The sequence below is a fragment of the Halichoeres trimaculatus genome, unplaced genomic scaffold, assembly GCF_033239565.1.
Source record: "Halichoeres trimaculatus isolate MK-OKI-2021-1 unplaced genomic scaffold, fHalTri1.1 fHalTri1_scaffold_1, whole genome shotgun sequence".
In the NCBI taxonomy this organism is placed as follows: Eukaryota; Metazoa; Chordata; class Actinopteri; order Labriformes; family Labridae; genus Halichoeres; species Halichoeres trimaculatus.
Window position 1 is genome coordinate 36,138,549 of NW_027437179.1, and position 12,666 is coordinate 36,151,214.

The 12,666-nt window shown below is 41.1% G+C and overlaps 1 protein-coding gene across 4 annotated transcripts in view; it reads right to left on the reverse strand.

The window, feature by feature from the left end:
- The window catches only part of ephb2b (eph receptor B2b), a 238,679-nt gene that overhangs the window by 183,491 nt on the left and 42,522 nt on the right, over positions 1-12,666 (reverse strand). The window lies entirely within an intron of this gene.

A 12,666-nucleotide genomic window follows, 5' to 3' on the forward strand; every position in this document is an offset into this window, starting at 1 on the left:
GGATAAACCTTTTAGCCGTACCCCCTTGTTTGTACTTGATCTGGTCCTTAAAAGACAATCAAACACCAAGAACACAACAAGACCAGTTCAAATTCAGATTACAACACTTTTAGTTTCTCTCCCTGTTTCTAACACAGTAGAGATGAGAGAGGAAATAGATGAGGAGTCATCACAGGAGAGGGTAGCTGCGACAGAAGAGAGAAAAGAGAGAAGCCCTGGCAAAAGACAGAGAGAAAAAATGGCCGCGTCAAAGGACAGCAATAGTGTAGCTGCTGATAAAGACCGTAGAGAAGCCACAGCAGACGAGAGAAAAGAGGAGGACGAAGGAGAAGAGAGGAGAGAAAAGGAGGAAAAAAAGAGAGAAGCAAGGAGAGAGGTAAGAGAGATGAAGGAAAGAAAAAAGAGGAGCGCAAAGAAAGCAGAGAGAAGAGGAAAAAGAAAAGAGGAGGAGGGAAGGAAGAGAGAAGTGAGTAGAGAGGAGCAAGGAGAGAGAATTGAAGAGAGAAAAAGAGGAAAGAGAAGGGATGGAAGAGAAGAAAGAAGAGGGAAGAGAAAAAGAGAAAACAAGAGGTAGAAGAGAGAAGAGAGGAGAGAAAAATAGGAGAAAGAGAAGAGGAGAGAAGAAGAAGAGAAAAAGAGGAGAAAGAAAAGAGGAGAGAAGAAGAGGAGAGAAGAAGAGGAGAGAAGTGAGAAGAGAGGAGCAAGGAGAGAGAAGAGAGATGACATGACAGAAAAAAAGAGAAAAGAGGAGAGAGAAGAGAGGAGAGGGAAAAGAGGACAGAAAAAGAAAAGAGGGTAGAGATGAAAGGAGAGAAAGGATTGGAGAGAAAAAGACAAAAGAGAGAGAGAGAGAAAAGAGGAGAGAGGAGAGAAAAAGAAAAGAGCAGAGAGATAACAGGAGACGAAGGATAGGAGAGAAAAAAAGAGAAAATAGGAGAGAGAAAAGAGGAGTGAGGAGGAAGGAGCAAGGAGAGAGGAGAGAAAAAGAAAAATGGAGAGAAGAGAGGAGCAAGGAGAGAGGAGACAAAAAAGAAAAAAGAGGAGAGAGATGGGAGGAGAGAGATGGGAGGAGAGAGATGGGAGGAGCAAGAATAGAGGAGCGAGGAGAGAGAAGAGAGGAGAAAAAGAGGAAAGAGGAGAAAGGAGCAATGAGTGAGAAAAGAGGAGACAAAAAAGAGACAGGAGAGGAGAGAGGAAAGTTTCAGCTCAAGTTTGGACTTGTCTTTTTTTTTATTATTATTATTATTTATTTACTTATTTGAGCAGCACTCCTCTGCCTGTTTTCATTTTACTCATTTCTTTTGCTAATGGTCAATTTCTACTTTTTTTTGTGATACAATACTTCTTTTATTTCAACTACCTGGTTTTGCTTCCCTTTTCCACCAACAAGCCAGGTCATAACAGTTCCTCACAGAGACTGTATTGGAAATGCTGAAAGGCAACTACAGATTTACTGTTTCTGCTGTTTTTTCTTTTAAAGTATCTGATTCTGTTCAAAACAGAGTTTAAACAGAGGGATGTCTTTATGTAGCGTCCTGGGATAACTTAAATGATGATTTTCCACCTTACATGGAGTGCTAAATGGTGATGAATGCTGCTTTTTGAATCCCCAGTCTGCCCTCTGGATGCCTTTTCCTGCTCTGGTTGACTCGAGTTCAGCAGACAAAAGTCTCCCAGGAGAAGAAAACACCTCGTGCTACCTGTTTGAGTTTGTTTTGTCAGCACAGACACCATGACAAAGGGTAAGAGGCTGAAGGAGGACACTGACAGAGACGAGAGAAATATGACCGTGACCAAAGAAGATGAACTAGATCTCAACCAAGATTGGAGGAAGTTCATTTCTCAAGAAACTTGGGAAAATGAAGAAACCCTTCATCCAACAGCTCTTGCACAAGGTTATTACAAACTTTAGGAATCAAAACAACTACGAGTGCATCCATCAAAAGTATAGCGGAGGAGGAACTCAAAACTTTATCAAGTTGCTGAAATATTTCAGAACTTTGAACAATGTTTTGATATTTTTTTGAGTCCTTAGATGCACTTTGTTGAGTCCAAATTGCGTTTTCTTGTGTGTAAAGGCCAGAGAAACTGCGTTTGTGTGAAAGCATCCGTTCCTTTTCAGCCTGAAACCCCTTTTAGAGGATCGCACAAAGGCTGCTGATAGAAAGGCATCAACAGGTGGCAGAGAGAGGAACACTAAAGACATGAAACATTGATGCAGGAGAGGCTTGAAAACCAGGAGGAGAAGAGGAGCAGACGTGGGAAAGCAGGGGAACAAAGTGATGGAGGGATAGATAAACAGATAGACGGAAAGATGATAGAGTGAGGGTCCGGGCCAGCTGAAGCACAGAGACTGATTCACAGGCGTGATGAGCCGTTGGCATGCTAATCGAGGCTGTATGAGGTGGCCGGCCGGGTGAGAAGCGGGGTGTAAGAGGTTGCTTCACAGGCCGTCATTTGCCAGCATTCAGCTCCCATCAATATCAGGAGCGATTAATGAGGGGCTGGAGGGGAGAGCAGGGAGAGGGCACCGAGGACTGAGGGGGGGACGGCCAGGTGTCGGAGGAGGCCCAGAATGGGAATAAAGAGGGCGAGGGCAGTGATCCGTGAGGAATTCCAGCCGAGCGGCAACAAGAGGGGAGGGAGGGGGCCGGCACTGCAAAAAGTTCCTATTGAGGGACTGCAGTTAGTTTATTTTCTTTCATTTAACACCAGACTCATGAGCTCAGGGTGCCAGGAAAGTATACTAAACTATCACGAATTTCAATATAATTGTTGAGGAAATTTCAGGAATCTTGACACTTGGTGAATAAGACTCAGGAGACTCAGATGGCTTAAGTTGAAATAGTTTATGTAGCTCAATGGAGAAGACAATGACAGACAGTACACATGGTGCCCAGTGTAATGCAAAGTCAATTCTAACAGACCAGTCTGTGTGCTCAGTGTTTAGTATTCTTGAGATTGGGATTGCTATGTCTATCTACCAGCCAATGGGTTCAGCTTAGCTTGGGAACTCAATGTGAGAAACAGCGTTCAAGGAGATAAGAACATGGGAATCGGATCCAACCCAGACTAGGAAAAACACTGTCTCTATGTACAGATAACTTTAAGGCAAATACAGGTATTATTATGACACATATAGATGCAATTTAGAGAATTAATTAAGGAAAGGCATAAAGCAATATGAAAATTCCACCACAATAACCTTTAGATATCTAAAGATAAAATCTTTTTGTTGATTGTTTTTTGCTCAGTTGACTCAGAAAAAGTTGTGGTCACCCCAGTGGACAGATATTATAAATCATTTTCCTCCTTTTTCTCAGCCTGTGTCAAGATTTTTCCTTTTTTTCTTCATCTTAGGGCTTGAAGAAAAATGTTTTAAAGTTGTTTTTTTCTTTTTAAATGTTTGATCCTTTCATAACATTACAGAGACGCAGCAGAGGGTTTAAAAGCTTATCAAGTATAAAATATGCAAAATAAATATTTGTGAAAAAATATTAAAATGTGTTGCAAAGCTCAAACAAAATTAATCATTCATGAAATCTTAAAAACAAAATTAAATTTATTTTTATAATAAGCTCAGACTGTTTGATATTGAATTCTCAGGCATGTAGTCCTTGAAGACTCATCTACAGCTGCATTTTATGAAAATATTTTGACACGTTTTCCAGTTTTTCTACCTTTTACCTTCTGTTTGACAATTTCTTTAAAAAAAAAAAAAAACTGTTGATTTTCAATATGAACAGCAGCCTGCAGATACAGAACAGGTTTAGAAAAAGCTGAACTAAAAATATTATTTATTTCAGACTTTAAAAATCAGAACCTTATTGCAAATACTATCATTTTTCTGCTTTTTTGAATTATCTTTTTTTTTTCTGAAACATGCCACATAAATCCACTTGCCCCACCCTCCTTTGAAACAATTCTTCAGAATATGACACTTTATCTGCCTTTTATACGTGTTAAAAAGAAAATGTTGTTTATGTGTTTCTCACAACTTTGATTAGAGCGATCACAGACTTGTTTTGTGCAATGAAGCTGCGGTTGTTGCAGCTCAAAGGAGCGTGACCATGGGAGACTGGCACAAAGCACAAGCAGGTCTATTATACAAGTTTTCATTTTTATGAAGAGAAAAGTTTTCAACGAAAAAGCAGAGACAGGAAAAAAAAATATTCTATGAAAATGTCAAGTAGTTCAGTTGAATCACCTTGAATAAAAATTGATTTCCTTTTAGATCTGTTAAAAACTCAGGAGGTGAGAAGGGCATGATTTTCTTTATCTGAGCTCAATGAGAGTTCAGGTTTTGATCGTACAGAGCTGAAAGAAGAGAAGCTTCGGGTGCGTGTGTTTGAGTGTGTGTCTGTGTGAGGCCCTTGAATGTTTGGGGACAGAGGTTTAACGGCTAAAACCACGCTTCAACCTTGAATGGTGCCCCTCCCCCACCGGAGGGAAAGGTCGCCGTGTGGATGACAAAGGGTCGTGCTCTTTTAGGCATCTGTGAGGCTCAGGGTTGTGTTATATTGTCGGGCGTGCCTGGAGTGCATGTGGGTGGCCATGTGTACATACGTGAGTGTGCGTGTGTGTCAGCGTGTTTGTGTGTTGGCACAACAGAGCGGCATTAGGGTGTAGTGGTTTAGCATGTGTGTGTGTGAGGGTGAGGGTGAGGAGGGGGATTTAGGGTCCCCCTCCCTTCACGCGCAGACTCGCCAGGTCATGTGACCGCTGGTTCTCACAGGGGCACCGGGCAGTCGGAAACAAGAGGGCAGCGTGTTAGGGCCGCATGCCTGTTTCTTTGTCTGCGCCGGGTGCCTCTCTGCTGAATGCAGACGGGCGAATCAATCCTGAAACATCAGCATGGACACACAAACAGCGCAAACAGGGGCCGCTCTGTGTCGGCTCGTCTCTGGGAACAGCAGCGTGGAGTATTTCCTCCTCATTTATCTGTCTGCGTGCCTCGTCTGTCTCTGGCTCCTTATTCGTCTGTTTCTCCTGGCAGGAGGAGAAAGAAAACTGTACGTCTCTCTTAAACAGCTCTCCGTTTACTCAGAGCAGGTTGTAAATCCAACAACAACTAAAACGGTACTTAATGTTAAAGAAACAGGGTGCAGGGATACTCTGAGCTCATTTCATGTCCTCTGGTTACATCTCTAGTGTGACGCTTGGCAGTTGCATTCCAGCATATATCAGGATGAAAATATTACCCAAGGTAGCATAAAATCCTGCGATACGTGTTATTGAAGCAAATGCTAACAAAGAAAGCAGACTCTGAGCATGTAAATCAGTAAAAGTCTGCAGAAATGAGCAGATCAGAGTCCTCCTCCAAAGGGCAATGAGGTGATAGCTGTTAAGGATTAATGTCCATCATTTACTCTCAAAGCCACACAGCTATCACAGATCCAAACTACACAACTGGCTCGCTTTCCAAAGCATGTATCCTGCGGCTTTCACTACATCTCACAAGCCACAAAATAATCTGAAACACAAGCCAAACCCATGACAGCTAATTCTTTCATATTTCCATCCACCACAAGCTAAAGATATCACGAATCAGTCCAGACAAGTCCCCAACGCTGGCTCCTGATTTCTCCGGAGGCCTGTTGGAGTTTGTCGCCGGTTATCGCAAGGTCAGCTTCAACCATCAGTGAAATTAAAGAAAATAAACAGGAGGGGATTCTGTGAGAAAACCACACAGCACAAAGGTCGCCTTGATTTCCAGACGGTGTTGGGAGGCAGGAGCTGTTGCATGGGGCGCCACTGAGAGCGCTCAGGCCTTCGTCATAACTCCAGCCCCATTCGCCACATTCAGACGAGGGCTAAAAGGTTAATTGAAGCTCTGCGCGGAGGCCTCCTCTGTGTAATTTACTGTGATTAATGCATGAAGGTTACTGTCAGACTCATTTACTAATTGTCCAGAGCCGTGCGTAATTAACCACATCTGCACAAATGTGTCGGTAAAGACTCAAATATGAGTCCAAGTGTTGAGCTCTATCAGATCCAGGGTGAGGTGATCAAACTCAGGATGTTGTTAACAAAAGGATGATAAGATATGGATCATTTCTTGGTGTGAGCAGATCTAAAAACCTTCATCAGAGAGGGAATAATCTAAACTAGGAGCGTTAACTTTGCAGCATTTAGCTTGAATGTTGTAGCTATGGATGGGTACTAAAATAGGTACTTCGTAGGTACCAACCGAATTCTGTCAAAAGTACCGGGTACCGATTCATGTAAACTCAAAAGGTACCATGTTTAGGTTCCTAAATGCATCTTTGTGACTGTGAGGGAGTGGAAGAGTAGGAGATTTTCTATGCTTGACATAAACACAGCCTTGCAAGGTTATAAGAATAAATATGTTAAATTAAAAAAAATATTATGAAACAAATGGATATTTTTTACCACAGAAACGCACAAATGTACCGAAAAATTGGTACTGTTGAGTGCTGGTACTGATTGCCAGGAACCAGGTTTTAGTACCGGATCGTTTCAAATGTGAAACGTACCCATCCCTAGTTGTAGCTCTTAATTTTGCAGTACCAATTAAACATTTTTGATTATTTGTTTCCACTAATTTCTTCTGCCGATGATGAAATTTTGATTTTGGAAGTCTGGTAGTTTTAAAAGAGAAAGCTAGACAAAACTTTGCTGCAGCTTGGCTCTAGTCACCTTCGGCCCACCAGAGAGTGCCACAAAAACACCGAATTTAAGAAAGAGGCTGGGTGATGCAGAACTTTTTTTTTTTTTTTAAAGAAAAATCTTTAAGGGCACCAAAACCTCAGAGCAAGACCATACCATAGAGGGTTAAACAACAAAAACTCACCAAATCAAAAACTAAACAGCAACAGCTCAGCTCTCAGCCCCGTCTTGAACAGATTTTACTGTAGTGGGAAAGCCACTTTATTCAGGCAACTCAAAAAATTCGTCAACTGATAAGTTAACCCTCTGGATCCCAGTGGGTTCAAAAATGGAGAGTTGAGTTATGGAGAGTTGGAAGCCTTTGCAGAAAATTCTGCATCACAACGAAACATCAAATATGTAAGACTGGGTCTGAAATTGAGTATTTAACATGGTTGTGCTGGGGCTTTACATGAAAACTAAGGAAGGAAGCAACTCACGACACAAAAGAACCTAAATAGAACCCAATCCTGAAATCCTGACAGTAAAACAAAAGAAAAACATGATAAACGAAGTTAGTGTAAGTTCATGCACAGAAGTGGATGGACACAGAAGTGTTGAGAAGAAACGCAAGATTACTAAAGATCTAAGCGAACGATGCAGCTCAGCTTGCAGCCTTTCTTCAAGTCCCGTCTGCAAATCATTGAGCATCTAAGGGACACTTTTTTTAACCTTTTCCCTGAAGATACTGCTTCAATCTTTGGAAATCTTTAAGAAAATCTGAAAATTGTTGGTGCGTTGAAATTTGGTGTCTAAGATGTATTGATTTTCTAAAAATGAGCAGCATGAAAAACTGCACCAGAATTGAATATTAATGGATATAAACATTTGTTTCATATTATAATTGTTGAATCGCCCAGCCTCAGTCAGAACAAACAATTTGAAGACATCTGCTCTCCTGTCACACTATCCGCCCGTCTGAGAGCGCTTCATGTTTATTCACCGCTCTCTCTTTCATACCGCTTTATTTTGACAAGAATCAGGTCTCTTCATTGTGAAAACGACTTCAGAGAGAATTAACACCTCATCACTCCAAAAGCCCCCCTCGCTGAAAAGTTTCCACCTGAAAACTCCTGACACGGTCTGACACGCAGAAACTTCACATCAAAAGAAACGCTGGAGTCAAAGAGATCACGCTGTAGTCTTTTATAACGTGTCTTTGACGAGCAGAGTGAGTAAACTTTTAAAGCCTTCTCTTCGCTCCTCTGTCAGCCTCAGCCTCGTCGGGCTCCGTTCTCAACGTCAATTATTCCTGGAGATCCTTTTTGCTAGACTGTCAGGCAGCTCTGAAGTGAAAGTGCCAGGATGTAGGTAGCTAAATCTCCTGCTTGTGTTATCTTTGTTGTTCCAAACGCTTGAAGAGTAACCGGGACTGTTTTTTTATTGCTTTTTGTGAGAAAGCTGCAAATAAATAAAAAGAGAAATCACAAATAAAATGTCATAGTCTATAAGCCGTGGCTCTTCAGGGGCTTAAAATTTAATGGAGCCTTCTTTTTTTCATGATATGGATGGACAAATTCCCCAGACGACATGCTGCCACAGCTTATCTCTGCTAGAGAGTGTGTGTGTGCATTAATTTCCCTGTGTATTCTCTCTGCTGGGGTGTGTGCATGCATACGTTGAGCACATTCTGCCAGCCGCAGTGCTCTGACCTTGTGTCTGAGTGTGTGTGTGGTTGTGTGTGCTTAACGCCGGGGGTTCCTGAACTACTCTCTAGCTCTTTCTTGATAATGGGTGTATGTACATTTTAATCTTGGATTACTCGGCCAATTCATAGGAGGGCTTTCTGTCGGAGAGGAGCATGCAGGCAGACGTTACAATAACCCGAAGCGAGGCTGGAAATTCAATATACTAGATACTAAGTAAAAAACCAGCCACTTATGACTAATAGAAAACAGATTTTTATATCCTGTCTGTGCACAAAAAGCTGCAAAAATGACACTTTAAGCCTAAAGAAACATTGATTAATACTTCTGTTTACATGCAAATGGATATACACCCAGAATTCAAACACCAATTTAACTTTAACTGCAGTAAAACTAAAAACTGAGGCATAGACACACCAGGTATCTTGAGTTCCCTTGTTCATGTTGACTCCTCGTCTGACTCCACTCATAACATCATTATTTTTGTTGTAGTCAAGCTGAATGCCATCTGGTTTGGACACTGTTTGTTTTATTTTGAAAGTCATGGGCTGTTTTTAGTTCATTTGCGTGTGACTTCCTGTCCCGCTCGATCTGCTTTCTGTAAATTGATGCTTCACTGCTTAAGCCAGACTGCAAGGAGCAGATTCAGTGTGAGTTGACACATTGACTTGAAAAGAATCCAGCCAGATCTGGTGCTATGACAGAGAAGAAGACCCTGACTTAATATTCTGCAACAATTTCTGCAAGAATGCCCGAAGAGATGTCACATCATCTGCATTTTGCTTTCAAAGATTTCACAACAAATTTAAGTTGGAATAGTTCAACTTGTGCGTGATTTAAAAAAGCAATCATGGAGAGAAAAAAAAAGATGATGATCTGTTTGTCTGGGATGAACTGAGTAAACTCAGTGAGGTACTTCAGTTATTATTCTGTTATTCATTTTGAGTATTTAATTATAAAAGTATTAGAAACTGTTAACTATGTTGCTGCAAAGAAGATGAGTATAGTGTTAGCAGGTGAAGTGACTCACACCCTGGTCTGAGATGTTAGTTAGTTAAAATGTGGATGAGCAGCAGGAGGGCTGCAGGTGTTTCTGGATGAAGTGATTCCTCTGCAGTAGAGAAACGAGTGGAAAACTCCTCATTAGGAGAAGTGAAAACACAGAGCTGTAACTTCTTTGATGATTTAGATCAAAATTAGATCAAAATTTAGATCACACAGGTAACAGTTCAGAGACACACTGTGTTCCTCTGTTTAAGGAGCTTTTATAATAATATTAATTTATGATGCCTCAATTTGGACTAAGGCATTAAAGATGGGGACTTAACCATGATTGCTCTTTGGTGATTAGGACTAAACTTGGGCTGTAACTGAATAGTATACAAGGTGTCAAAAAGAGGACATGTAGCATCTGTGAGGCCGGAGATCAGATATTCAATATAAAATATGTTGTTTACATTCCCTGCTCAAATGAATCACAGATTTTTTATAAATACTTCATCAAACTGGCTTAATTTTTATTTTAAACATACTGCGTACAAGCCTTCTGGTGAAGTGTGTCACATAAAAACCCTTAAGGTGGGCACACACTGCAGGATAATCGGGCTGATTTTTGTTTTGATCTCTTCCGTACAATCAAAGCCAGCAAAGGCCCAATTGTCTGATGTCTGCAAATGACATTATGTGTGATTTTCCTGTGCTGTGGGGTGTGTTAGGAGTGATTTTTTTCCAGTCGGACCCGCCCTAAAGGCCTCCGATTGAGAGGTGGTAGATGATCAATATTTGCGACTTAAACTCCTGTAGTGTATGGGGCACTCCAAAGGGAGCCGAGCAGGTACAGGGTGTAATGTCACATGTACCAGCGCAAAGCCAATCAAGACGCGAGCTGACTTAGCTGACTGACCAAAGAGGAAGTAAGAAATCTATCTGTAACACTTCTGACAACCTAACTCACCTCCAACTCACATATCCCCGCTGTCTCCACGACTTTTTTCGTAATTATTTTTCTTTTTTATGTGTTTATTTTTTTCCAAAATTTTAGAGACCGAAAAACAACCATCATTGCTGTTTCTTGTTTGTCCATCCACGCAAAATTTGGAATATTGAGTGAGGAGAAGCAGATACTCTGCTGAAGAATTGGTTGGTGCTTGGAGTCCTCCGGGGCACACCACACACTTTTAGATCAGAGGAGAGAAATCTTTGTGCGATTGGTCTTGTGTGAAGGTTTGACGAATCCTGTGATGTGTACCAGCCTTTAGAGTATGTACTATGTAGGTCTAATGAGGGATTTGAACACGACTGTAGACTAAGAAGCGGTTTTCAAAGCTATCTTAAAGTAAACAGGAATCAAATAACGATCGATTTAAAGGGAGAGGGGGAAAATAAAAATAATATTGAACAGGAAACGGTTCCTTTTGCCAAAACAAAGCCAGGGTAAGCAAATTATCAGAGACCCAGCCACAACCAACCAAGAACCTAGAGAATTAGAAACTGTTTGAGATCCCTGAAAGAGGAAACAATTCAGACATGCACACATCAGACTCTCATGGTCCGTTTTTGGTCATTTGTCATGTTCCTAACAATATCAAACACATTTTTCAGCAGTCAAAATATTCTAAATCCAAAATCTAATCCAATATAATCAGATAAAATTGAGATTTCTAATAGAGAGCTGTGTTTGTCAAATAGTTACACCCCTAATTACACCCTGACAGCTCACCTTCCAACTTCTGACGCCAACACAAACTGACAATGATTACATTTACATCAATTAACAAACCACAGCTCGCCGCAAGCTCCAGTAAGATTTCCAAAGTCATCTTTAAACAACAGCCTCCAGATTTTCCGAGGGCATCGTTTGGAACTAATTACAGCAAAGTCAAACTCAGCTGCCATTAATTGTTATTTATGAGGCTGAATTAATTTCCACAAAGTTGTGGGCTACTCTCAAACGTACGCTGACCTTGGCAAAAGGACGCGACTCGTTAATGCATTCACACCTTTGGCAGATTTTATGCAAACGAACAGCTAGCTGAATATCTGATCAGGTTTTCCCCCACCAAGGTTAGAGGATTTTTCTGCTACAATGAGATAATTTGTGCTTTAAAAATGTTCCTTCCACTCCGATCCGTGTAGGTGAATTGGAAGAAGTGTCAGATAAGATTTTAAGTGTTTAACAGCTTGTTAAAGTCGTAATAATTGGCTGTTTGTGGATGTTGTTGGTTAGCAGAGCCGCGACGCTGGTCATCTCCTGTGGGAGTGCAGAGGGGACTAAGGGATTGTGGGTAGTAATTAATTTACTGCTAGATTACACTGGATAATGCCCGTATCATTGCAAAATTAGGCTGACAGTGATCTTGGTGTAGACAGTGTGAGACGAGTGTCAATACACACCAGACTGAGCATTGGTGTGTTTGTGTGTTTGTGAGGCGACCGCGGCCCCTGAGACGCTGCTGAGTGGGAAATGGTGTTTAATTATACACAAGCAGATGTACAAACGGGCAAATAGCCCGCATAACTCAGTGAAACAAAACAGCCTGAACAAGATGCTGCCGGTGACTCATTGTTTGTCCTGAGAGAGTCTCGGTTTTAAAATGACAAATCTAAATCAAAAAGCTCCGCTCCACTGGAGGAAATCCTGCTCATTAAGGAGAAGTTGCTCAGATTTGAAAAAGGATTGCAGTGCATTGCTGGAATTAGAGTTTTTATGACTGTTTTTCACCCCTTGAGATTTCGAAAGCAGAGAAATTGGAGCACATTCCTTCGCTAAGGCTGTTTCTTTAAAACGAGAGCAGCCCCATTAAAAAGAGGGAAAGCCTTTCCTTTGCTGTTTTTAAAAATCTGTTCTCATCTGACGAGGTAGTGAAAATGATCTGGGAGCACACTGATCGGCAAAAACAAAGGCCAGTTGCTGGTGATTCTCTTTGCAATGAAACACCACAGGAGAACACCTGTGATACAAACTATTCGATTCATGTATCGCCAGTTCACAAGATCATACAGTGGGTAAAATAAGTATTGAACGTGTCAACTTTTTTCATCACATTTATTTCCAAAGATGCAATTCAAACTAAATTTCTAGCAGACATTGGTATTAACTCAAATAATCCATACATGAAAAGAAATCACAACGTTCAGGTCCATAAATAATGATTAAGTGGAATTAAGTGCGATAACACAGGAAAAAAGTATTGAACACGCTAACTGAGACTCATCTAATACTTAGTGGAGAAGCCTTTGTTTGCAACGACAGCTTCCAGAAGCTCCTTGTATGTTTGAACTAATGGCCCACACTGCTCAGGTGTGATTTTGGCCCATTCCTCTGCACAGATTGTCTTTAAATCTTAAATAT